Raw genomic sequence first — 23,467 nt, forward strand, 5'->3', positions numbered from 1 at the left:
AGTCATTGCCTGTGAGCTCTTCAATCTCGCTAGCTCCAGTCCTACAGCAGCACAAGCTTCAGTCCAGGCTGCATGAACCAGCCCAGAACCCAGGATAATTAATCCCAGGGCTAGCCGGTGGTGCTGCAGCTTCACCGCTCCACTCCAGGCACTGAGCTAGTGAGATTAAAATTAGCTCAGGCATGTCCCCTCGAGCTGTAGTCACACCCAGTGACTGTGGCATAACCATATGCTTAGCTGCACCCAGTTCCAGCTGGACAAACTTTGGTGATGTGGCAGTGGGGAGAGCAAAGGAGATGGTTGCAACTGCCTAATTCTGAGACCAGTTCTATGCCAGCTCTGGGGCTTTTCCTAGCTATCGCCCCAAAGGGCCATCTGTAATGCTCAAGACATGCCAGTTCATGCCCCTATACCATACACCGCAGGAGCTGGGGTGGCATGCAAACCAGCAACACAAGCTCAAAGCTAGAGGATTTACTTCCCTACAGAGTGGGAATTCTCCTCTAGGGATATCCAGCACTTTGCCCGCCCCTTTACACTCATCAGTGTCTCTAGGATTTCTGTTACCATGGGCTGTGCCTTAGGGTATGTCTACACTGCAATAAAAGCCTCACAGTATGGCAATGGCTGAGGTTGGGTTGTGGGGCTATACATTTCAGTGTAGACATTTGGGATCAGGCTGGAGCCCAGGCTCTGAAACTCCATGAATGGGGTGGGTCTCAGACCCCAGGCTTCAACCTGAGCCTGAATGTCCACACTGCAATTTTTAGCCATGCAGTCAGAGCCCAGCGATCCCAAGTTATTTGACCTGGGCTGAGAGAATTGGCGCTGCAGGCTTTTTTATTGTAATATAGACATAGCCTTAAAGACATAGGACACTAAAAAAATCTACATCAGCACAAAAGGGTTTGTGTACATGGGGGTATTCAGAAAATTATTCCAGAGTAGAAAAATATGTGAATTTAAAATGGATTAATTAAACTATTAATTTGGATTAATTTTCCTCAGAATCCCCATGTAGACAAGCCCTACATTGTCAAATGTATCTTTCTTTAAATTTAAATTACTATTGTCATGTTTGAGTTACTTTCTGAGTCCAAATATCTTTCTAAAAATGATATAATTTGTGACACTGCACAAACCAATCTCCAGTTTGCTGAAAAATTGGATAAATATCTGAAGAAACAAACTGATGCTTAATATTTTTAAATCTGAGGTCCAAATTATATCAACCTTTTCCCTGTTGCAGCCGCATAGGAAGCAGATGTAATTTGACTGTGAAAATCTAAAGACGTGAGAGGGAAATGTCTGGCATTGAAGTCAGAGGGGGCTGTGGGTTCTGCTGTCTGAGGATGATCGTACTGCTGAGCTCAGCCTTCATTAAACATGGACACTGTGGGCTTGATGCATGCGGATTGGAACCCTACACCATGAACAGTTCTAATGAACGCAATGGCCAAGTGTTTCTAAACTGACTGTTGATTTTGGGTGCCCAGCTTGAGAGACCTTAAGAAGGCCTGACATTCAGAGTGGGGCTCCTCAGCTCTTTCTGAAAATCAGGCCCTTCAAGGTCTCTCAAACTGGGCATCCAACATGTATAGCCTATAGGACTAACCTGCTTGCTTGTGTGTGTATACAGATGTATACATAGATAGATAGATAGAGTGGAGGAAGTAAATGAGAACAGAGTAAAGTGAGAATGGAGATAGTGAGAAATGGAGATACTCTATTGAGATGGGTTACCTCTTTTATAGGGCAAATGCCGGACCTCCTTGCTCTTATGCCCAAATTTTACATGCCCAAACATATATACATCTGTTAGTCTTAAAGGTGCCACAGGACTCTCTGTTGCATATTAAAGTAAGTTTGGCTGTAATGCAAGAGACCTACAGGCCATATCCTATATGTTAAGCTAAAGCAAAGTTAGCATATCTATATTAAGACCTTTTACTTAGAAAGCAAAGTTGACCTATAGCTTGTTACCTAAATAGATGAGTACCCACGCCTATGTCTATGACCTTTTATCTAGACCATAGACAATGGAAAATGGCATTGGGGTTTTTTCCCACAGACTTAACAAGTACACCACAAGAGACTGATGTGTGTACATACCTGTCATCAATACGCACATACATATTAGCCTATGGGGTAAGTGTACCCTAACATTTCTGTGGGTGAGGAATGAAATTTGGGCATAAGAGCAAGGAGGTCTGGCATTTGCCCTATAAAAGAGGTAACCCATCTCAATAGAGTATCTCCATTTCTCACTATCTCCGTTCTCACTTTACTCTGTTCTCATTTACTTCCTCCACTCTATCTATCTACGATGACTGCTACTATTTGTAGGCTATACTTGTTCTTCTTAAACTTTAAGTTTCAAGGGAACTAGGCTAAGCTCGGTTTCCCTAAGTTTTATTCTTAGTTTGATTATTAGGTTTTGATTTAAGTTGAAGTTAGTCAAGTAAACCCTAGTCAGCTTTGATAGCGCTTAGCATTTTCTAAGCACTGCATCCCTCACTCAAGAATTGAGAAACCTGAACCACAAGGCTGGTCCTGTGTCTCTTACCACCAGGTTATCAAGGAAGGGTGTGAGTATGTTAACCAAAGCTTTGTTGCATATCATACTATATTATCATATGTATCTTTTAAATAGCAGTAATGCCATCGTAACTTTGTAACTCTGGGTATTTTACCATTTACTTACTATTATTAATTTTAATAAAAAGTCTTTAAGGCTATATCTGTCTCAGTGTGAGCTTCCTGTCATACCCCTCGAGGGTCCTTTATAAATTCTGTGGAGCCTGATTCAGGACAAGAACTTTTATCTTCTGATCAAACAGATTGGCGAGCCTAAAACCCATACTATTTAATATTGATGATAATAATTAGTAATATTATTATTAAGATCAAATAAAAATAAATTAATAAATTAAATATTATCCAAATTATTATTATCAGTACATCCTAAATCAGGCTACACATGACTAGTCCATTTTCAAGCTCTTGGCCAGGGAGACCACTGGTAGAGTGAGGCGTTACTCATCAGGAGTGAGGGCAGCAGAGTGAGGTGTAATTAGTGGGGCTCTGTTCCTGCAGATTGTCTCTGCAGACTCCTGGTGGTATTTTTCACCAAGAAAACTTTCACTCTAAACTCACCATTCATGAGCCCTTTGGGTGGACATTAAGGCTCTGAATATTTTTTAGGACTTTCTGTTTCTTCCCAAATGGAGTGCACATAACAGACCTACTTGACCAAATTCAACACAGATTTTCACAATGGTGTTACTCTAGGGAAGATTTTGACTCATTACATTGTCAGCCACCCCCATCCCCCTCCTGTCTGTCGTCTCTCTCAGCCGTTCATGGACTTTGATATCCACACCATGTTTATTGCTGCACCTCCAGCAATCTCCTCAGCACTCAGTCTCAATGTATCTCTGTTATTTTACTATCAGCTCTGACGTGCCCATTTGTTGCATTAAGTACACAGTGCAGAAGATGTGGTACATACTGAGACCATCTCACATTCCTCTGTCACCTGACACTGAGGTGTGTGAATGTTCTCCTAGAGCAGACAACCAAGAAACTCCTCAGGCTTCTCTAGTGGCACTAAAGATTGTGCTGTCAGAATTGCCAGGTGTAACCCAAACCTACTTCTTTCTCTTGTATCTCACTGAAAATAATATGCAATTCTGTGTTGCATATGAAAAAAGTCCATTGGAAAAGCACTAGACATTCACAATATTATTCACAATAAATTGTTTTGATACAGGCTCATTTGGCCCTTAGGGTAGGATTTGAAACATACATATGGGAGCTCTGAATGGAGAAAGCTGGGAGAGAAGTTAGCCCCTCATAGCAGAGATATCAGTGTACCCGTTGCCCTTCCTCATACGCAGACTGATTTATCAGAGTCAAAATAGTGAGATACTGAAAAGATGAGAGAGTACCTGTTATAAGCCCCAGTTCAGCAAACTACCCACATAAATCCCTTTTAAGTTCAGCATGTATTTTACTGAAAAGTGATGGTTTGCTGAATTGGAGTCATTGTAAAGGCACATGTCCCTCCACACCATCAGCCTAATCAGGGGAGAAAGGCAGAAAGCAAAACATAATGAGGTTCTTATGATGTATGTATTGAAAACTGCGCTAACATTATGATTCCTGGCTTTACATTTTCAGGGGTTTCCCTGGTCCTGCTTGAAGGCAGGAGGCTCGATAAAGAAGCATGGGATCAGAGTCAGGGTGCAAGCAGTCAGGCTAAAGTTGGGTGAGTTGTACTTCTCTGTTTTTAGAGAGCAGCCTGCTTTGTCTCTCTCTGTTTTTGTTTCATGTGTGTTGTCCTTCTGAAAGCTAAGTAATAAAGTTGTGTTACGTTGCAACCTGCCAGCAAAAGTTTTTATGTTTTTTATCTAACTTCTCTGTATATATGATGTGAACTGGACAGTTCTGCAAGTCAAGAAGTTTCCATTTGAAATAATATGTGGAAGCTTTCAGTCCATTTCACTGCCATATGCTGCAGAGAAAGGCTTTTGAGGGGAATCAGAGTTCTTGGATTGGAGTTTTATGTTCGGCTGGCTGTGTAATTGTATTTGTTTAATTATAATTTATGGCAGGGATGCCCAGATCCTTGGATAAATACTTGTTTTATTTTATTTTAATTTTATTTTGGTCCCTTGAAATGTGTGTTAACTACTTATGATAAACACTCTGTTCCATCTTGTATTTAGCTGTGACACTGTCAGTAAGCTTTCCAGAGCTGAAGAAGAGCTCTCAGTAAGTTTGAAAGCTTGTCTCTCTCACCAACAGAAGTTACTCCAATAAAAGATGCTTCCTAACCCACCTTGGCTTTCTAATTTTATTTGTAATTTATGGCAGGGAAACCCAGATTCTTGGATAGGCACATGTTTTATTTTATTTATTGTATTTCTTGTTTTTTTTAAAAGCTAAATTAAAAAAAAAACTAAACTAAAAAAAAAAAGTTGCCGAATTCAGGGCCCAGCAGGACAGTTTTGCATTTACAGGACAAATCAGTGATACTGTTTATTTATTAAATGTACACGAGTCCTGTTCCCTGGAACAGGGGTAACAAACAAACATAAACCACTCCTTTCTGCAGCAATCTCTGTCCAGGCCAACCTGTCCTGACTGGCAGCTGTCTTGGGTCTCTGTTTCTCTCTCTACAGACACACTGATTCATAGACTCCTCTTTCTGCCCAGTCTCTGAGTTTTTAGCTGTGGACATGGGTGGAGGGTATCATAGGCAGGGGAGGCTTTGTAGGGTGATCAGACAGCAAGTGTGAAAAATCAGGACAGGGAATGGGGGGTAATAGGAGCCTATATAAGAAAAAGCCCCAAATATTGGAACTGTCCCTGTAAAATCGGGACATCTGGTCACCCTAAGGCTGTGCCTCCCCAAACAGCCAGGTGTGGCCTTGTCCATGCTGCACCCCCCAGCCCCTCCCCTGCTTCTCACTCTGCTATGAATCAGCTCTTACCATGTGCTGTGGCCCCAGCTCAGGCTGGGGCTGGCAGGCTTGTCCTGAGCAGTGACACTGCAACATTTTTAATAGTGGGGGTGCTGAAAGCCAGCACCCTTCCCCCTTTCTACCATCCCCCCTCCATAGCTGAGGCTGACAACTGGGACCCAGGGCTCGCAGGGCTGGCAGTTGGGATCCCAGGCATGTGGGGTGGTAGAAGAGTCTCGAGTGTGTGGGGCAGCAGCCGGAGCCCTGGGTGCGTGAGGTCAGTAGCCAGGACCCCAGGCATTGGGCCACCAACAGACCCCGGGCACAGGGCTGGCAGCTGGGAGCCCGGGCATGCCGCAGCATCCCCCGCAACCCTAGTTCCCACATCTATGATCCTGGGGCCGGGCTGCTCGCTCTCCCGGCACTCCAGGTCTGGGGTGTGTGGGGGAGGGGGTGGGGGGGCATGCTTCCTGTCCTTCTGCCGTGCTGGGGCTGCAGGAGAGAGGCTGGCACTGGGGCCGTGATGTTCGTCCTCCTGGCGCTCTGGGTCACTAGCCTGAGGCAGGGGCCGATGACTGCGGTGGGGGGCTCTGGGCCAGGGGCGGCTCTAGACACCAGCAAAGCAAGCACGTGCTTGGGGCAGCCCATTTGCAGGGGCGGCAGGGATCCAGCATGGGAGCTGAGAACCAACAGGGGGCCCTGGGAGCTGTAGTTCCTTGGTTAGCTCCCTGCCTATAGAGCCAGCCCTGGAGCAGAGAAAGAACTACATTTCCCAGCATTCCCTTGGCCACTACCAACAGGAAAGAGGGGGAGGGAGTGAGGAAGCTGAGACTTCATGCTGCAGCCTGCTGTGAATGGAGAGCTGCACTGTGAAGGTAGGGATACCATATTTTAACATTAAAAAAATAGGACACTCCACGGGAGGGAGGGTAGCCCCACCCTGCCACCATCCACTCCCTCTGACTGCCCCCCACAGAAACCCCAACCCATCCTACCCCCCTGTCCCCTGATCACCCCATCCCGGGACCCCTGCCCCAAGTTCCCCCCAGGACTCCACCCCCTATCTAAGCCCCACTGGTCCTTGTACCCAACTGCACCCTCTTGAGACCCCCCCACAACTTCCCTCCTAGGACTCCCCCCCCACCTGTCCCCTGACAAACCCCTGGGACTCCCATGCCTATCCAACTGTTGCCTGTCCCCTGACTGCCCCCCCAAACCCCTGACCCATCTAACCTCCCTTCTCCCTGCCCCTGACTTCCCCCCCAACCTCCGCCCCATCCAACCCCCCCACTCTTTGTCCCTTGACTGCCCCCCCCGGAACTCCCTACCCCTTCTCCAACCCGCCAGCCCCCTTACCGTGCAACTCAGACCAGCGTGTCTGGCTTTGCGCAGTGCCAGACATGCTCGTGCATACATGTTGCCGTGCTCCCCTGCAGAGCCACAGGCCCCCTGCCTCCCCAGCACCTGCCTTCCAGATTTGAACACCTCAAAATTCAGGAGTGCTCAAGCTCAGTTTGGGCAGCTCTTATTTCATTTCTCCCAAATCAAATATACTGATCCACTGTAACTTGCTGTAGAAAAAGTAGGATAAAATTAAGCAAGAAATGCTTTCCAGTGGTTATTAGGACTGGAATTGCTATTTTCAACAGCCATTGCCTTTTTTTTTGTTTGTTTGTTTAAAAGGAATACAGTGATATTGCATTGGCAAATTCCCCATAGAAAGAAAGAGTGGAACAAAAGAATAATAAAGTCACCTCAACTTTTCCTCATTTATGTAGGACAGTCTTATAATATGCATCCAGATATCCTCCAATCACACAAGCTGAAAATTGTTCCACTTTACTGCAGTTCTGTAACCATATGGGAACCAATCCTGTCTGTGTTCTGTGCACATCTATAATTCCAGCTGAATGACCTGCCCTGGGAGTGAGTTACCAGTGACCCAGGGCTGCGGCGGAAGGAGGGTGCAGGTGGGGGGGTAGAGGGGAGCCCAGAGCTGGGGCGGCAGGGGTGTGCGGGTCGGGGGGGGAGAGCCCAGAGCTGGGGCGGCAGGGGTGTGCGGGTCAGCGGAGAGAGCCCAGGGCTGGGGCGGCAGGGGTGTGTGGGTCTGGGGGGGGAGAGCCTAGGGCTAGGGTAGCAGGGGGGGTGCAGGTGGTGGGGGAGAGCCCAGGGCTGGGGCAGCAGGGGGGTGGGGCGAGGAGCCCAGGGCTGGGTTGGGGGACAGCCAAAAAATTTTTTGCTCGGGGCGGCAAAAAACCTAGAGCCGGCACTGCTCTGGGCTCTGGTGGGGGGCACTGAAGGGGCGGGGCTTTGGGTAGAATGGGTGGGGTTGAGGGGTAGCGTCTCCGAGCCAGCAGGTCACGTGCCACCCAGGGCTGTGGGAAAGCCCTAGTCCAGGACTGCTCACCTGGGAAGGTGAGTCTAAGTGTAAGCGGGGGAATGGTCCCGCTATTGTGAGGAACTTTCCTGGCTTCTGCACTACCCCGGTGAAATGGGCTAGCGGAAGGATCTGAGTCTTCGCTCCCACTTCCTTTACCCAGAGTCCTTGTAACCCCAACAAGGCTGGGCCCAGGATTCCTGGGGGGCTCAACCACCAACCTTGCTGTGGTCACCTACGTCAGGGGCTAAGGTGTCCCCACTCCGGGGTACTCTCTCTGCACTGGATGCTTTCCTGACCCACTGATCATTACATACGATTTAAAGCAACACAGTTTATTTAATTAACAATTAGTTTAAAAAGGAATAAGGAAAGATGGGAAAGGTTAAAGGAAACACATCACCCCGTTCTGTGGCAGGGAACATTACAAACAGTGTCTCTGGAATGTCAGGGCAGTTCACAGTCTGTTCCCTGTAGGTCCCAGGCCTCCGTCTCAGGCCCTGGCTGTGCTGCAGGGGGGCGGTGGGTCGGACACTTTCCCTGGCGGTGGCCACACGCTCTCAGGCTCTAGGTGGCAGGACCCTTCTTCCCAGCGTCGCCCCCGCCCTGTCAGGGTTACGATCCCCCTCAAGTCTGGCCTGCAGAGCTTCTTGGCTGAGGCGTCTCCCTGTGCTGGGCCCACTGCACAGGGTCCCCCTCACTCTCCCCAGCTGCTCACCGCACCCAGCTCCGGACTGCTCCAGCCCCAGCTCCAGCTCCACTCTGCCTCAGCACGGCTGCTGCTGCTGCTCTGCCTTCAGCTCCCTGGGCTGCTCCTCTGGCTCTGGTTGCTACAGCTCTCCTCCCAGGGCAGGTCGGCTCTCTCTGGGCTCTGCTCTGCCTTTGGGGCTGCAACTCTGCTTCCAGAATTTTAGCTTGGACCCCTGCTCTCTCCTTAGCTCGGACCCACTCTGTCTGATGCAGGCAATTCCAGCTCACACGGAGGACGGGACCCCCCCAGCCTCCTGACTCCCTGATTAGCCTGCCCGCTCTGTCAATCAGGCTGACCTGTAGCATTGGCCTCTCCCCATTGTTCCTGGGGACTGTCAGTCTCAGGGTCCTGATTTCCCATCAATCCTTCCCCTTTTGGTACTGGGAGCTAGCAACCAAAAGACCCCCACTGAATGTTAGTAAGGGGATAACAGTCCCCTTACATAAGCATCTACCGTCCTTTTGTGCTACTGTCCTGAGGCCATGTCTACTTTACAGGAACTAAAGCGGCAAAGCTATGGCACTGTGGCTAAGCCAGCATAACCCCCAGATGCAGCCTACATTGACGGAAGGGGTACGTCTGTTGATGTAGGCGCTCCACATCTCTGAGTGATGGTACCCAGGTCAACAGAAGCAATCTTCCATTGACCTAGCTGGGTGTACACCAAGGGGCTAGGCTGGGGCAGAGGCAGCAGATTATTCCTAAAAGTGAGGGCTCCACCCCTGCCCCTCCTCTTCCTCCTAGGTGCTGCCTCCTGGCCAAGCCAGACGCCAGAGTGGGGGGTGGGGGGAAGGGGCCATGTCGCCACCCCTGAACCTTACAACCAGGGCAGGTGGAGGGTCCTCAGCTCCCCACAGCTGCCCACATGGCTCTTACTACGACCCAGCTCTGGCTCCCAGCCTGGCCTGGGGGCGGGGATTTAGGGGCTGAAGAGCCACAGCCACTGGGCCATGGTAAGAGTTGCCTGGGCACCTATGGCGAGCTGCAGTCCCTCCACCTGATGTGGGCATGGGGGTGGTGGACATGGGCCAGGAGATGCTCTTAGTCCTCCCCCATAGCTTGGGCAGGTGGAGGGTCTGAGGCTCCCGCCCGCTGCCCAGGCTCTGTGGGTCGCTTTTACGGAGCTGGGCTCCAGCCTCCAGCCTGGCTGCAGGGGGCCGGGCCTGTGGTCAAAAGAGGACACAACACACCCATCCACTTTCAAAAGTGGGCAGATCATTGCCCCTTGGCCTCCCTTGCTCTGGTGCCTTTGCTTAGGGGTGTGCATTTAGCGCTGACACTCTGAGTAAATTTCCTAGACCTGAAGAAGAGTTCTGTGTAATATCAAAAGTTTGTATCGCTCTCTCTGGATTTTCCCATACCTGAGCATAGTTGCTATGTCAACCTAAATTTTAGCTGTAGACTAAGCCAGAGACACAAGATCTTGTCTACATAGGGACACTCGGAAAAAAGAATCTGACTGTATTTTTAAAGTGGATTAATTCCTGATGTGGGTGCTCTTATTTAGAATTCAAATGGCTTTAATTTGACTTTATTTTGGTTTAGTTTAGTCTACTTTAATTCTGAATGAGAGCGTCCACACAGGAGTTTAATACAGTTTAACTAATTGACTTTAAATTCACCCCTTTAGTAAATTCAAAATAATTTCTCTGAGTGCTTGTGGGGCATTTTGTGCTGGGGGATTATCCATCAATGACTGTAATGTACTAGCCATTTGCACCTTTCACCATAACAATATACACTTTCTTTCTTAGGCAGATAAAACAAACAAACATTTTTTTTGTAAGTATTTACCAAATAAATAAGATGAACCTGTTTTAGCCTATGACGTGTCTGTGACTACTCATTATTCATGGTGTATGATTGGTCAGCAGTTGGAATTTTTTCTGGTTGTATGACAGAAGGACTTTAAACAGAAGAATAACAAATGTATCTAACTTTTGAGGTCTGTGAACACTCTCTGGAATATCTGTCAGCTGCCATAATAAATAACATAATCCCATGAGTAACAGCAAACTGAGCACAGTGCTTTTATCCACAGAAATATGTAGGAAATTTTAAAAAAATAAATTTGACCTGTACATGTTGTTATAACACAATCTTATAGAGACAATCAGACAGAGACCAATATATTATTATTATTATTATTATTATTATTACTATTATTATTAATAGAACAAAAAATTGATTTCATAGAACCCCAACAGATGAAGATTTCAGGTACTTTAAAATGGCGGATATATTGTATCATTCTTATTTTGCATCTGGTGGCACTAAAGGCTGAAGCTGTTAACACGTGACTTTCCTGAAGTCAAAAGATGAATCATCAGAAGAGATGGACTATAACCTTTGCACAGAGGTAGATTAAGATATATGGGACCCTGAGCACAAAGAACATTGGGGCCGCCCATATCCTCCCCCTGCCACGGGGCCCCATCCCTTGCTCTTCCCCTTTCCCCCCAAGGCCTCACCCCCTGGCCTAGCCAGAACTAGAAGCCAGGCTGTGGTAAGAGTTTCCCAGAGAGCCCGGGCCACTGTGGGAAGCCCTGGACCCTCTACCTGCTCTGGGCAGTGTACCCCAGGGGGCAGGGACATGGGTCAAAAGCTTCTCTTGGGCCTCTAACCCCCCGCCCAGGGCAGGTGGAGGGTCAGGGGCTCCCTGGGTGGCTCTTACCACAGCCAAGGGCAATGGTCCCCAAACTGTGGGGCACGCCCCCCTATGGGGAGACAGAGGAATGTTTGGGTTTGCGGCTGGGGATAGCATGGGGCAGGGGAAGTTCAGGCCAGCTCCAGACAGGAGGAGGGACTCAGGCCAGGTCTTGGGTGGCCAACTCTCTAGGATTGGCCTGGAGTCTCCAGGAATTAAAGATTAATGTTTAATTAAAGATTGGGTCATATGATGAAATCTCCAAGAATACATCCAACCAAAATTGAAAACCCCAGCCAGCTCCACACCACATGGGGTAGGAGGCCCTCGAGAGGTCATGAAGTCCAGTCCTCTGTCAAGCATTCTTCCCACTATGAACTCAGCTATAGATTCCAAGCACCGTTTTACTTAAAGTGGCCCCCGAGCCAATGAGCATAGTTAGAACTCCCCTGAAATTAATGCAGTCACACCCCTCAACACAAGCAGAGGATTTGGAATTAAAACAGAGGCTCTTACCTTTTTCAGAGAATTAAACTGGACCCCAACCCGTAAGGTTCTCCATCCCTTGGTGCCAGATGTGGGGGCTCCAGTGTTAATAAAACCAAGGGATTAAAATGGGATTTGAGAGTGTGCCTGTGGGGAATGGATCGCACACTCTGAATACAAAAGGACTGAACTCTGACCAAGGAAAGTGAAAGCAAAAAGTGTATGTTAAATATTAACCCTTCTGTTGTTCTGGAGTTTATGTGTCTTTTCCGGGAAATGTTGCCCAGAACCCTAACACTATTTCAGTGCTTAGATGGGAATGCATTTTATGTGTGTAACAAACACACATTTAACAAACCATGTTAAAACAACCTCGATATTGGAGGTTACATACAGACATGGGAATGCCAGGCTGCGCAATATTGAAGGGAATTGAAATTCACCCCATCTCTATCAAAAACAGATTAATAAATTAGAGGGAGGTAATCCTCTCCTCCCCTCCCTAAATATCTCAACAGTGTTTGATGAGGTATGGACTCTCTGGATAGCCAGCAAAGGAGGTCTATATGAGTTCAAAAAGGATAATGGGGAAACATGGACTGGAATATGTAAAGAAATGGCAGAGGCAGAGGTTTTAAAAAGTAATACTAAGGGTAGAATATTGAAATTAATGGATATGGCAGTGAGTTGGCTTAGACAATATGCCTTGAAATTGGCAGGGCAAGTCATAGAAGACCTAAAACAATTAGAAGAAATAACAGAGCACTGGAAAGCACAGGAACAGAATAGAAAATGAGGAACCGCTGTAGACAATTTGCATAAAAGAGAAGTGCCATCCCCCATTATAAATTTTGTTTGGCAAGAGCAGACTTTGGGTAATTGTACAGTGCCTGAAGAATGGGGACAGAAATGGAAAAAGGTGGCCTGAGCAAAATTAAAAGATGGAACATGAAATGATTGGAATGGTTGCTGGAATGGGGACATTGGGAATGACCCAGACCAAGAGCCACCAAACAATCCATGGGCAGGGGACGCCATACTGCAACCATCACTGTATGATGGGAGCCAGGTTCTGGTAAAACCTAAACCGAGACCTAGGCTGGTGCCTGTCAGAATGGGAGAAATAAGTGCACAGGAGGGAGAAGTAGCAAACAATACTTTCACCAGATTGGTAAATCAGATGAAGGAGAAAATGGAGCAGTTAACAGAACATATTAGGAGGCAGGAGCTGTGACTTGATTGCAGGGGAGTGGATAAAAAAAAATCTTAATGTCAAAAGCTAAGAGCGAGCAGGTTAACACCCGGAATTGATGCATTAACTCATGGAGTTGCTCATAAACGGTTAACTGCAGCAGGGAAGGGCACTCCCGCAATCCATTTGGCATGCAGACAAAAGCAACACACACTGGGGGAACAAATTCAAGTTTTGCAAGAGCATGTAACAACTTCCACTCTCCTCTCAGAGCCAAAATAAACACCAGGGGTTTGGGTTCCCAATCTCCTGCTTTAACCCACAAAGCCCCACTCCTCACTCAGAGCTAACAATCAGGGCTGGCTACAGGCAGCAGCGCAGCAAGCAGGTGCTTGGGGCGGCCAACGGGAAGGGGCGGCACATCCGGCTCTTTGGCGGCAATTTGGCAGCGGGTCCCTCAGTCCCTCTCAGACTTTTGCAGAAGCCTAAGTTATAAATATGTGTACATATATCTTTGCCTCAACAAATAATGCAATTAAAAAGAAAAAAAAATATTCAAAGGAAAAAAAATTAACGGGATCCTCAATATTAATGAAAAAGTAATATTAACAAAATGTCAGTTTCTTATTTGGGTTTTTATAAACTTGTTTGCACCTTTATAAAATATTAAAATATAGTAATAAGTATGTTATAGCAAAAATGTTAAAAATATAACAATATGTACTATGGTTATGTTGCAAAATGTTAATGCTAAACAATTTCAACAGGTTTCCACCTTTGTCTCCCAAACACAACTAAGTGTAATGAAAGTGTAATACCCTCAAGGAGTTTGCCTAGACCTTATGTTAGGTTAAAGAGAAGTAGTAGTTGTTAAAGTTTGTACTTCCAAATGGTTAACAAAGGTGGAATTGGTATCAGAAACAAATTAACTCTAAAACGCTTGGTTAAAATTCTATTACTAGCTCTTTTGCTAAAACAGAGTGCTCAGCAGGGGAAAGCAATACATTGTGTCAGAAGATGGTGGGCATCTATTTTAGCAGTAAATCACTATATTTATATTTATCACTATAAAAAAACTAATGCACATGTTAAGGGAATAAAAATGAATGTCTATGCAAAAGCTGCAAAAACATCTGAATCAGGTATATATGTGCTAAGGAATTGGGAATACGAGAACAAAAGCATAGCTTGTGTTATAGAAGACTTGGTCACTATTACATTGTAAAAAAATTAAGTTAACCTGTGTATTAAATTTGGGTTACTTGAAAACAAGAGAAATATAAAAGAAACAAACAATTTTATTATGTTATCTAGCTTCAGCTGCATAGGGGGTGCATCCCACAAACCAAAGACACCAAAAGATATCAACGCACAGTGAAAAAACCCCTGGGCATCAGAAAAAGAAAAATGAAGTGCTTTATATATAACAGACTGGTCATTTACACCTCAGTCTACCATATATGGACAATTGAGTATTCAATTGTCTACAGAGACATTATAGAAACCATTAGCTGGGCCAGGTCTAACTGTTATTTAAATTGTAGATTATTGAGTACAGTAAATTCATGTGGCTGTGGTTTTAAATCTTTGTCACTGAAATATTAATGAATTTGGATACTGTGTAAAAGCAACTTTCTTATTGCTGTACACATCTTTGTTATTTAATTATGATACAGAAGGGCCAGTGAGCAGTGGGAGAGTGGTCATATTGAGTGCAGGGAAGTGGGCGGGCGCAAGCCCATCTACTGCTAAAGGGCCCTCCCCCAGCCTGGGGAAGAGCTACTGAACCAGTACTCAACTAAATACAGGGGACAATGAAGAAAAAAAAAGAAACAGGAACAGGTGTGGAGGTCAGAGAACCAAAACTAGGGAATCAGAAGAGGACACCAAGCAGAGAATCCCGGACAGCTCCCACTGCTCAAAAGCATCCAAGGAGCCAGCAGACGCCACCCAGAGGAACTCTGCCTGGATACGTGAACAGATGAAAGAATGAAAACAAGCCCCAGAGTCGCAGGCCCCCCCTCAGCCAACCTCTCCCTGGTGTTGTAAATGGCCACTTTGGCCATGGCTAGGAGGAGGTTGATGAGGTGATCCCGTGCCTTCGTGGGGCCATGGCTGGGGTGTGCATATATAAAAAGGTGCGTGGAAGAGTGCAGCCAGAACCTCAACAAGAGGTTCTGGAGGAGCCGGAAGAGGGGCAGCAACCTGGCGCACTGCAGATTGACATGCGCCAGGGTCTCCCTCACACCGCAAAAGGAGCAGGCGACAGGAAGAGGGGTGAACCACACCAGTAGGGTGACCAGACAGCAAGTGTGAAAAATTGGGACAGGGGGTGGGGTATAATAGGAGCCTATATAAGAAAAAGCCCCCAAAATCGGGACTGTCCCTATAAAATTGGGACATCTGGTCACCCTACACGCCCGTGCTCACAGCTCCATGAAGGAGCCACCAGCTAATGTCCCCAGCGGGCCGTGTAACCAAGATGGAATACAAGCTGGCCCACCAGGGTCCCTCACCCTCTGTGGCTGGTAGAAGGTGCCACCACTTGGTATTGGGGTGGGACACGAGGGTGGGGAAATGAAGAGTGTAGAGCATGACCGTGTAAAGATGGTCCCATGGCGCGGTTCAGAAGCGAACTGGCTGCAAAGCGTGCAGGTGGCTCAGGGTACGAAGGGGTGGGGGCCGAAAACAAGAGAAATATAAAACAGGAGAAACAATGTTATTATGTTAACTAACTTCAGCTGCATAGGGGGTGCATCCCACAGACCAAAGACACCAAAAGATATCAACGCACAGTGAAAGAACCCCTGGGCATCAGAAAAAGAAAAATGAAGTGCTTTATATATAACAGACTGGTCATTTACACCTCAGTCTACCATATATGGACAATTGAGTATTCCATCGTCTACAGAGACATTATAGAAACCATTAGCTGGGCCAGGTCTAACTGTTATTTAAACTGTAAATTACTGAGCAAGGTACATTCATGTGCCTGTGATTTTAAATCTTTGTCACTGAAATATTCATGAATTTGTCTACTGTGTAAAAGCAACTTTCTTATTGCTGTACACATCTTTGTTAGTTATTATACTAGCATTTTATCAGGAATGTGCACAAGACTCAAGGGCTGGGCAAAAGACTATTCCGTAGTCTGGTATCTCTCAAAATAGGAGACTCCAAACTCTAGATAAAATTTTTGGGTATATTGCAAGATTATCTGAATCTGGAGACCTATTTGGAACAGGGTTAAATGGAAAATATATGTATATAAATGTAACAAAACATTAAATATTTTGACCACCAGGTGATGGAAGCTGTCTCTGAACCTGTAATTCATGATATTAAGGGTCTGGCTACTGGAGAACCAGTATACCATTTACAAAGTGCATGACATTGTTAAACTGTTTAACCAACTACAAGTCAAAATTAACAAACTAATTGCAGCAAACAATATGAAGGCAAGGAAAATACAAACCGGTAAATAAATTAGTTGTACCACTTATGAGAGTTACATAATAACGACAATAACGAACTCATCAGAGAATATTTAAAAGAGAGAGAGAAAATTGCCTCACCTTATTATTAATAAACAGCTAACTGGCATCACCCTAAATGTATAACAAAAAACAATGGTGAAATGTATTGTATAGATTGTATAGACCATTTCCCTGTTAGTACCAGTCATAATTTTTGAGTCAATAACACTGCACCCTAACTAACGCACATGTTGTTCAGAACAGTCTTGTTCAGTGTCTGGTTACCAATATTGAATTTTGACATAGAAATAGTTGATAAATTTGTTACTGTCCATTCAGTAGGTCATCTGGAAGACAGCATCTACAAAAAAACAACTGGATCTACATCAACTACTGGTCTATTATGGAGCAATGCAAACCGAAAGAGAATCACACCATGGCTTGTTATGCCAGAAATGTTGCTGACTCTGCAACTCATTGTGTGGCCACAATGATTCAGGCCAATCCAATGGAATAGCGAAGCTAGCCACTCCTGTCTCCTGCCCAGCGAAACTTACCAGATGGTAACAACCAGCAGTAAGGGTAACTTATAACATGGAAGGCCTCATTTGTGATGTTACTACTCCAAATTTCTGTTTTACTCCTCATATACATAGCACTATGGGACACACTAATAATGCCTATCCCACTATTTCAGAACAACTCAAACACTACACCTCTCAACTAAGTCCCAGACCTAACATTGCCAGGCCCAGTATATGGGACTAAAACTATTGATGGAAGGAAACTGTCCACAGGTTGTATGAGGGAATGTGCAGACCAAAGCACAGATGGGGCATGAATGTGTGGATAACACAAGGTGGCCATATAACAGTGGTTAGCCCACTGGGTCATGTTCAGTCCATGCACGATGCTGTTCCGGGATGATGAGTAAATCTCCTCCCCATAAAACAGACAAAAAGCAGGGGAATGTTATAGAGAGAGAGGCTGGAGCATGAGGCCTGGTGCAAGACCTGAGGCTTGAACCACAGTCAGCAACGCCAGGCCATTCTATGAGCAAACACCAGGCCCTGTCATAGAGCTGACGCTTGCTTACAAGTTCATCATCCATTACATGAACTTGGCAAAGGTACTATTAGCATTGCTAAAACACAGGCACTCCTAAGAAGTACTAGTCATTAGATATTAACATAAATATGTGTCAGGAGGCTAGCACAGATACATCCCCAACCTAGCACAAGATAAGATGGTTTGACAGAATAATGAATAGGGGTGTTTTGTCCGAGACATCAGGAACGAGGTACAAGGGAAGGTAACAAACAGATGTCATGAGGCATGTAAGTTATTTGTTTCACCCCATAAATATCGAGGTACACCCCTTGATTCTTTGTACTGGCTTAGGGGATGACTTTACACTGAATGTGCTGGTACATTCACGAGCATACATGCAGTATGCCCATGCAGTGCATGGAACGCTGATAAAGTGCTTTTTAGATAAACCTGGAGGAGCCTTTTTGCCACCGAAACAAGCCTGTGGTCTTTCTGGGTAGTACTGTTCAGGTTTGCTGAACCAACTGTCTGTGCAGGACTGGGACAGCATATAGAGGGAGCACACATGCACACCAACTGACAACATAATTCAAATTGTGAACTGAGTTTAACAGATGCAGTGATTCTAGTGATTTATGTGGACAGCCTGAAATGCGATTTGATGGGGGCAAATTGTCCCCATTCACCTCAGTGTGTTGTTATCTCTGAAACCTAGTGACAGTCATTTAAATGTCATCATTGTTAACTATTTCACTGCTGCTCAAAGCAAACAAGAAAGAAATAGGCTCATCTTGATCGTAGTTTGTAAATACCTACACATGGAGAATATATTTGTATGGGGATCATTTCACCTGTCAGATATAGGCAGAACAAGATCCAGTGACTAGAAATTGAAGTTAGAAAAATTCAACCTGGAAATAAAGTGCAATTTTTTTTTTCATGTGAAGGGAATATGCCTGGAGATTAAAGCTGAAACAACCACAGCTGTAGCTAACCTGCTGTCAAGCAATAAGCCAAGTGCCAGAGGCACAATACTAGGGTCATTTTATCAATGATCAGAGCTGTTGTGACTAGTCTTGTATTCCCTAAGTCCATCAGCATGTCTCACCGGACTGGAAATCAACTTGAAACTAAAAATGCAAATAATGATGCATTTTCTCATTTAAATCCAGCCTAGAATAGTGCTGAAATGTAGACTCTTTTCTCAATTGTATTTTTGAAGGAATTACTTTCCTGCCATCCATCTCCATCCTCTGACGAACAGAGGCTAGGGACACCATTCTTACCCATCCTGGCTAATAGCCATTTATGGACTTAGCCACCATGAATTTATCCAGTCCCCTTTTAAACATTGTTATAGTTCTAGCCTTCACAACCTCCTCAGGTAAGGAGTTCCACAAGTTGACTGTGCGCTGCGTGAAGAAGAACTTCCTTTTATTTGTTTTAAACCTGCTGCCTATTAATTTCATTTGGTGACCCCTAGTTCTTGTATTATGGGAATAAGTAAATAACTTTTCCTTATCCACTTTCTCAACATCACTCATGATTTTATATACCTCTATCATGTCCCCCCTTAGTCTTCTCTTTTCCAAACTGAAGAGTCCTAGCCTCTTTAATCTTTCCTCATATGGGACCCTCTCTAAACCCTTAATCATTTTAGTTGCTCTTTTCTGAACCTTTTCTAGTGCTAGAATATCTTTTTTGAGGTGAGGAGACCACAGCTGTACACAGTATTCGAGATGTGGGCGTACCATGGATTTATATAAGGGCAGTAATATATTCTCAGTCTTATTCTCTATCCCCTTTTTAATGATTCCTAACATCCTGTTTGCTTTTTTGACCGCCTCTGCACACTGCGTGGACATCTTTAGAGAACTATCCACGATGACGCCAAGATCTTTTTCCTGACTCGTTGTAGCTAAATTAGCCCCCATCATGTTGTATGTATAGTTGGGGTTATTTTTTCCAATGTGCATTACTTTACATTTATCCACATTAAATTTCATTTGCCATTTTGCTGCCCAATCACTTAGTTTTGTGAGATCTTTTTGAAGTTCTTCACAATCTGCTTTGGTCTTAACTATCTTGAGTAGTTTAGTATCATCTGCAAACTTTGCCACCTCACTGTTTACCCCTTTCTCCAGATCATTTATGAATAAATTGAATAGGATTGGTCCTAGGACTGACCCTTGGGGAACACCACTAGTTACCCCTCTCCATTCTGAGAATTTACCATTAATTCCTACCCTTTGTTCCCTGTCCTTTAACCAGTTCTCAATCCATGAAAGGACCTTCCCTTTTATCCCATGACAGCTTAATTTACGTAAGAGCCTTTGGTGAGGGACCTTGTCAAAGGCTTTCTGGAAATCTAAGTACACTATGTCCACCGGATCCCCCTTGTCCACATGTTTGTTGACCCCTTCAAAGAACTCTAATAGATTAGTAAGACACGATTTCCCTTTACAGAAACCATGTTGACTATTGCTCAAGAGTTTATGTTTTTCTATGTGTCTGACAATTTTGTTCTTTACTATTGTTTCAACTAATTTTCCCGGTACCGACGTTAGACTTACCGGTCTGTAATTGCCGGGATCACCCCTAGAGCCCTTTTAAAATATTGGCGTTACATTAGCTAACTTCCAGTCATTGGGTACCGAAGCCGATTTAAAGGACAGGTTACAAACCTTAGTTAATAGTTCCGCAACTTCACATTTGAGTTCTTTCAGAACTCTTGGGTGAATGCCATCTGGTCCCGGTGACTTGTTAATGTTGAGTTTATCAATTAATTCCAAAACCTCCTCTAGTGATACTTCAATCTGTGACAGTTCCTCAGATTTGTCACCTACAAAAGCCAGCTCAGGTTTGGGAATCTCCCTAACATCCTCAGCCGTGAAGACTGAAGCAAAGAATCCATTTAGTTTCTCCGCAATGACTTTATCATCTTTACGCGCTCCTTTTGTATTTTCATCGTCAAGGGGCCCCACTGGTTGTTTAGCAGGCTTCCTGCTTCTGATGTACTTAAAAAACATTTTGTTATTACCTTTGGAGTTTTTGGCTAGCCGTTCTTCAAACTCCTCTTTGGCTTTTCTTATTACACTCTTGCACTTAAGTTGGCAGTGTTTGTGCTCCTTTCTATTTGCCTCACTAGGATTTGACTTCCACTTTTTAAAGGAAGTCTTTTTATCTCTCACTGCTTCTTTTACATGGTTGTTAAGCCACGGTGGCTCTTTTTTAGTTCTTTTACTGTTTTTCTTAATTTGGGGGTATACATTGAAGTTGAGCCTCTATTATGGTGTCTTTAAAAAGGGCCCACGCAACTTGCAGGGATTTCACTTTAGTCACTGTACCTTTTAACTTTTGTCTAACTAACCCCCTCATTTTTGTATAGTTCCCCCTTTTGAAATTAAAGGCCACAGTGTTGGGCAGTTGAGGTGTTCTTACCACCACAGGGATGTTGAATGCTATTGTATTATGGTCACTATTTCCAAGCAGTCCCGCTATAGTTACCTCTTGGACCAGCTCCTGCGCTCCACTCAGGATTAAATCTAGAGTCGCCTCTCCCCTTGTGGGTTCCCATACCAGCTGCTCCATGAAGCAGTCATTTAAAGTATCGAGAAATTTTATCTCTGCATTTCATCCTGAAGTGAAATGTTCCCAGTCAATATGGGGATAATTGAAATCCCCCACTATTATTGGGTTCTTAATTTCGATAGCCTCTCTAATTTCCCTTAGCATTTCATCATCACTATTACTGTCCTGGTCAGGTGGTCGATAATAGATCCCTAATGTTATATTTTTACTAGAGCATGAAATTTCTATCCATAGAGACTCTATGGAACCTGTGGATTCGCTTAAGATTTTTACTTCATTTGAATCTACACTTTCTTTAACATATAGTGCCACTCCTCCCCCTGCACGGCCTGTTCTGTCCTTCCGATATATTTTGTACCCCGGAATGATTGTGTCCCATTGATTGCTCTCAGTCCACCAGGTTTCTGTGATGCCTATTATATCTATATTCTCCTTTATCACAAGGCACTCTAGTTCACCCGTCTTATTATTTAGACTTCTGGCATTTGTGTACAAGCACTTTAAAAACTTGTCCCTGTTTATTAGCCTGCCTTTTTCTGATGTGCCAGATTCTTTTTTATGTGACTGTTTATCATCTGATCCGGCCCTTACATTATACTTTTCAGTCCTCTGCTCCTGACTATAACCTGGAGATTCTCTATCATCAGACTCTCCCCTAAGAGAAGTCTGTGTCCGATCCACACGCTCCTCTGCAGCAGTCGGCTTTCCCCCATCTCCTAGTTTAAAAACTGCTCTACAACCTTTTTAATGTTTAGTGCCAGCAGTCTGGTTCCACTTTGGTTTAGGTGGAACCCATCTCTCCTGTATAGGCTCCTCCCATCCCAGAAGTTTCCCCAGTTCCTAATGAACGTGAACCCCTCCTCTCTACACCATCGTCTCATCCACGCATTGAGACTCTGAAGCTCTGCCTGCCTACCTGGCCCTGCGCGTGGAACTGGGAGCATTTCTGAAAATGCCACCATAGAGGTCCTGGATTTCAGTCTCTTCCCTAGCAGCCTAAATTTGGCTTCCAGGACATCTCTCCTACCCTTCCCTATGTCATTGGTACCTACATGTACCACGACCACCGGCTCCTCCCCAGCACTACACATAAGTCTATCTAGATGCCTCGAGAGATCCGCAACCTTCGCACCAGGCAGGCAAGTCACCGTACGGTTCTCCCGGTCATCACAGACCCAGCTATCTACATTTCTAATAATCGAATCTCCCATTACTAACACCTGCCTTTTCCTAGAAACTGGAGTTCCCTCCCCCGGAGAGGCAACCTCAGTGCGAGAGGCAACCCCAGAACCATCTGGAAGGAGGGTCCCAACTACGGGAAAGTTTCCCTCTGCTCCCATTGACTGCTCTACTTCCCTGGGCCCTTCTTCCTCCTTAACAGCACAGGTGCTGTCTAAGCGGAGGTGGGACAATTCTACAGTGTCCCGGAAAGCCTCATCAACATACCTCTCTGCCTCTCTCAGCTCCTCCAGTTCCACCACCCTGGCCTCCAAAGTCCGTACATGGTCTCTGAGGGCCAGGAGCTCCTTGCACTGACTGCACACATACGCCACCCACCCACAGGGCAGGTAATCATACATGCAACAGTCGGTGCAATAAACTGGATAGCCCCCACTCTGCTGCTGGGCTTCTGCCTGCATTGTATCCTAGTTAGTGAAAGGGTGGTTTACAGAAGGGAGTTTTGGAATGTGGTTTGGTTTATAGGTTTTAGGGGGGGGCCACGGGGATGGGGTTACGGCTGGCGAGGGACTCCCACTCCCTTCCCACTCCCCTTCTAAACTCCCTGTTAGCAGCCCCTGTTCGCAAAGCTCCCTGGTCGCTTGTGCGCGGATTTATAAAGACCTGGCCTGAGTGAATGCCCCGCCCACTGATTAAGGCTCAGCCAATTACCAGAGGCTTCGAGCTTTCAAACCTGCCTCCAACTGCCAACCAGAGCACACGGTCCCTCAAACAACCAAACAAACAAACACAAGCTCAGCACACAGCAAGTAACCCCCAAACACAAACAGACACACACTACAGACAGTCACTTACCCCACAGATGCTGTATTAGCTCCTCCTTCACCTGGAGAACTCCCTTGCGAAACTCCCTGTTAGCAGCCCCTGTTCAAATACCTGCTCCGTGTCAAACAGAATGAGGGAACTGAACCTGGGTCTCCCATATAAGTGCTCTAATCATTGGGTTAGAAGGAGAACATTCTGTGAAGCTAGTCTTTCTTTGCTTTTTTTTTTTTTTAATTTCAAGTTGGGTCGGAGGAAATATTTTTTTTATTTTTGATTCATCAAATATTTGTTTTTGGTTCAACCCAAAGCAAAACATTTTTTCAGTTCCACTATTTACCCAGCTCTAGTTACAGTAAAGGTAAAGCCAGGTAAATATTTCAAAACAAATACTGGTCATGTTCTGTTCAAATTTTAAATATTCAAGA

The sequence above is a fragment of the Emys orbicularis genome, chromosome 21 (assembly GCF_028017835.1).
Source record: "Emys orbicularis isolate rEmyOrb1 chromosome 21, rEmyOrb1.hap1, whole genome shotgun sequence".
NCBI classification, from domain to species: Eukaryota; Metazoa; Chordata; order Testudines; family Emydidae; genus Emys; species Emys orbicularis.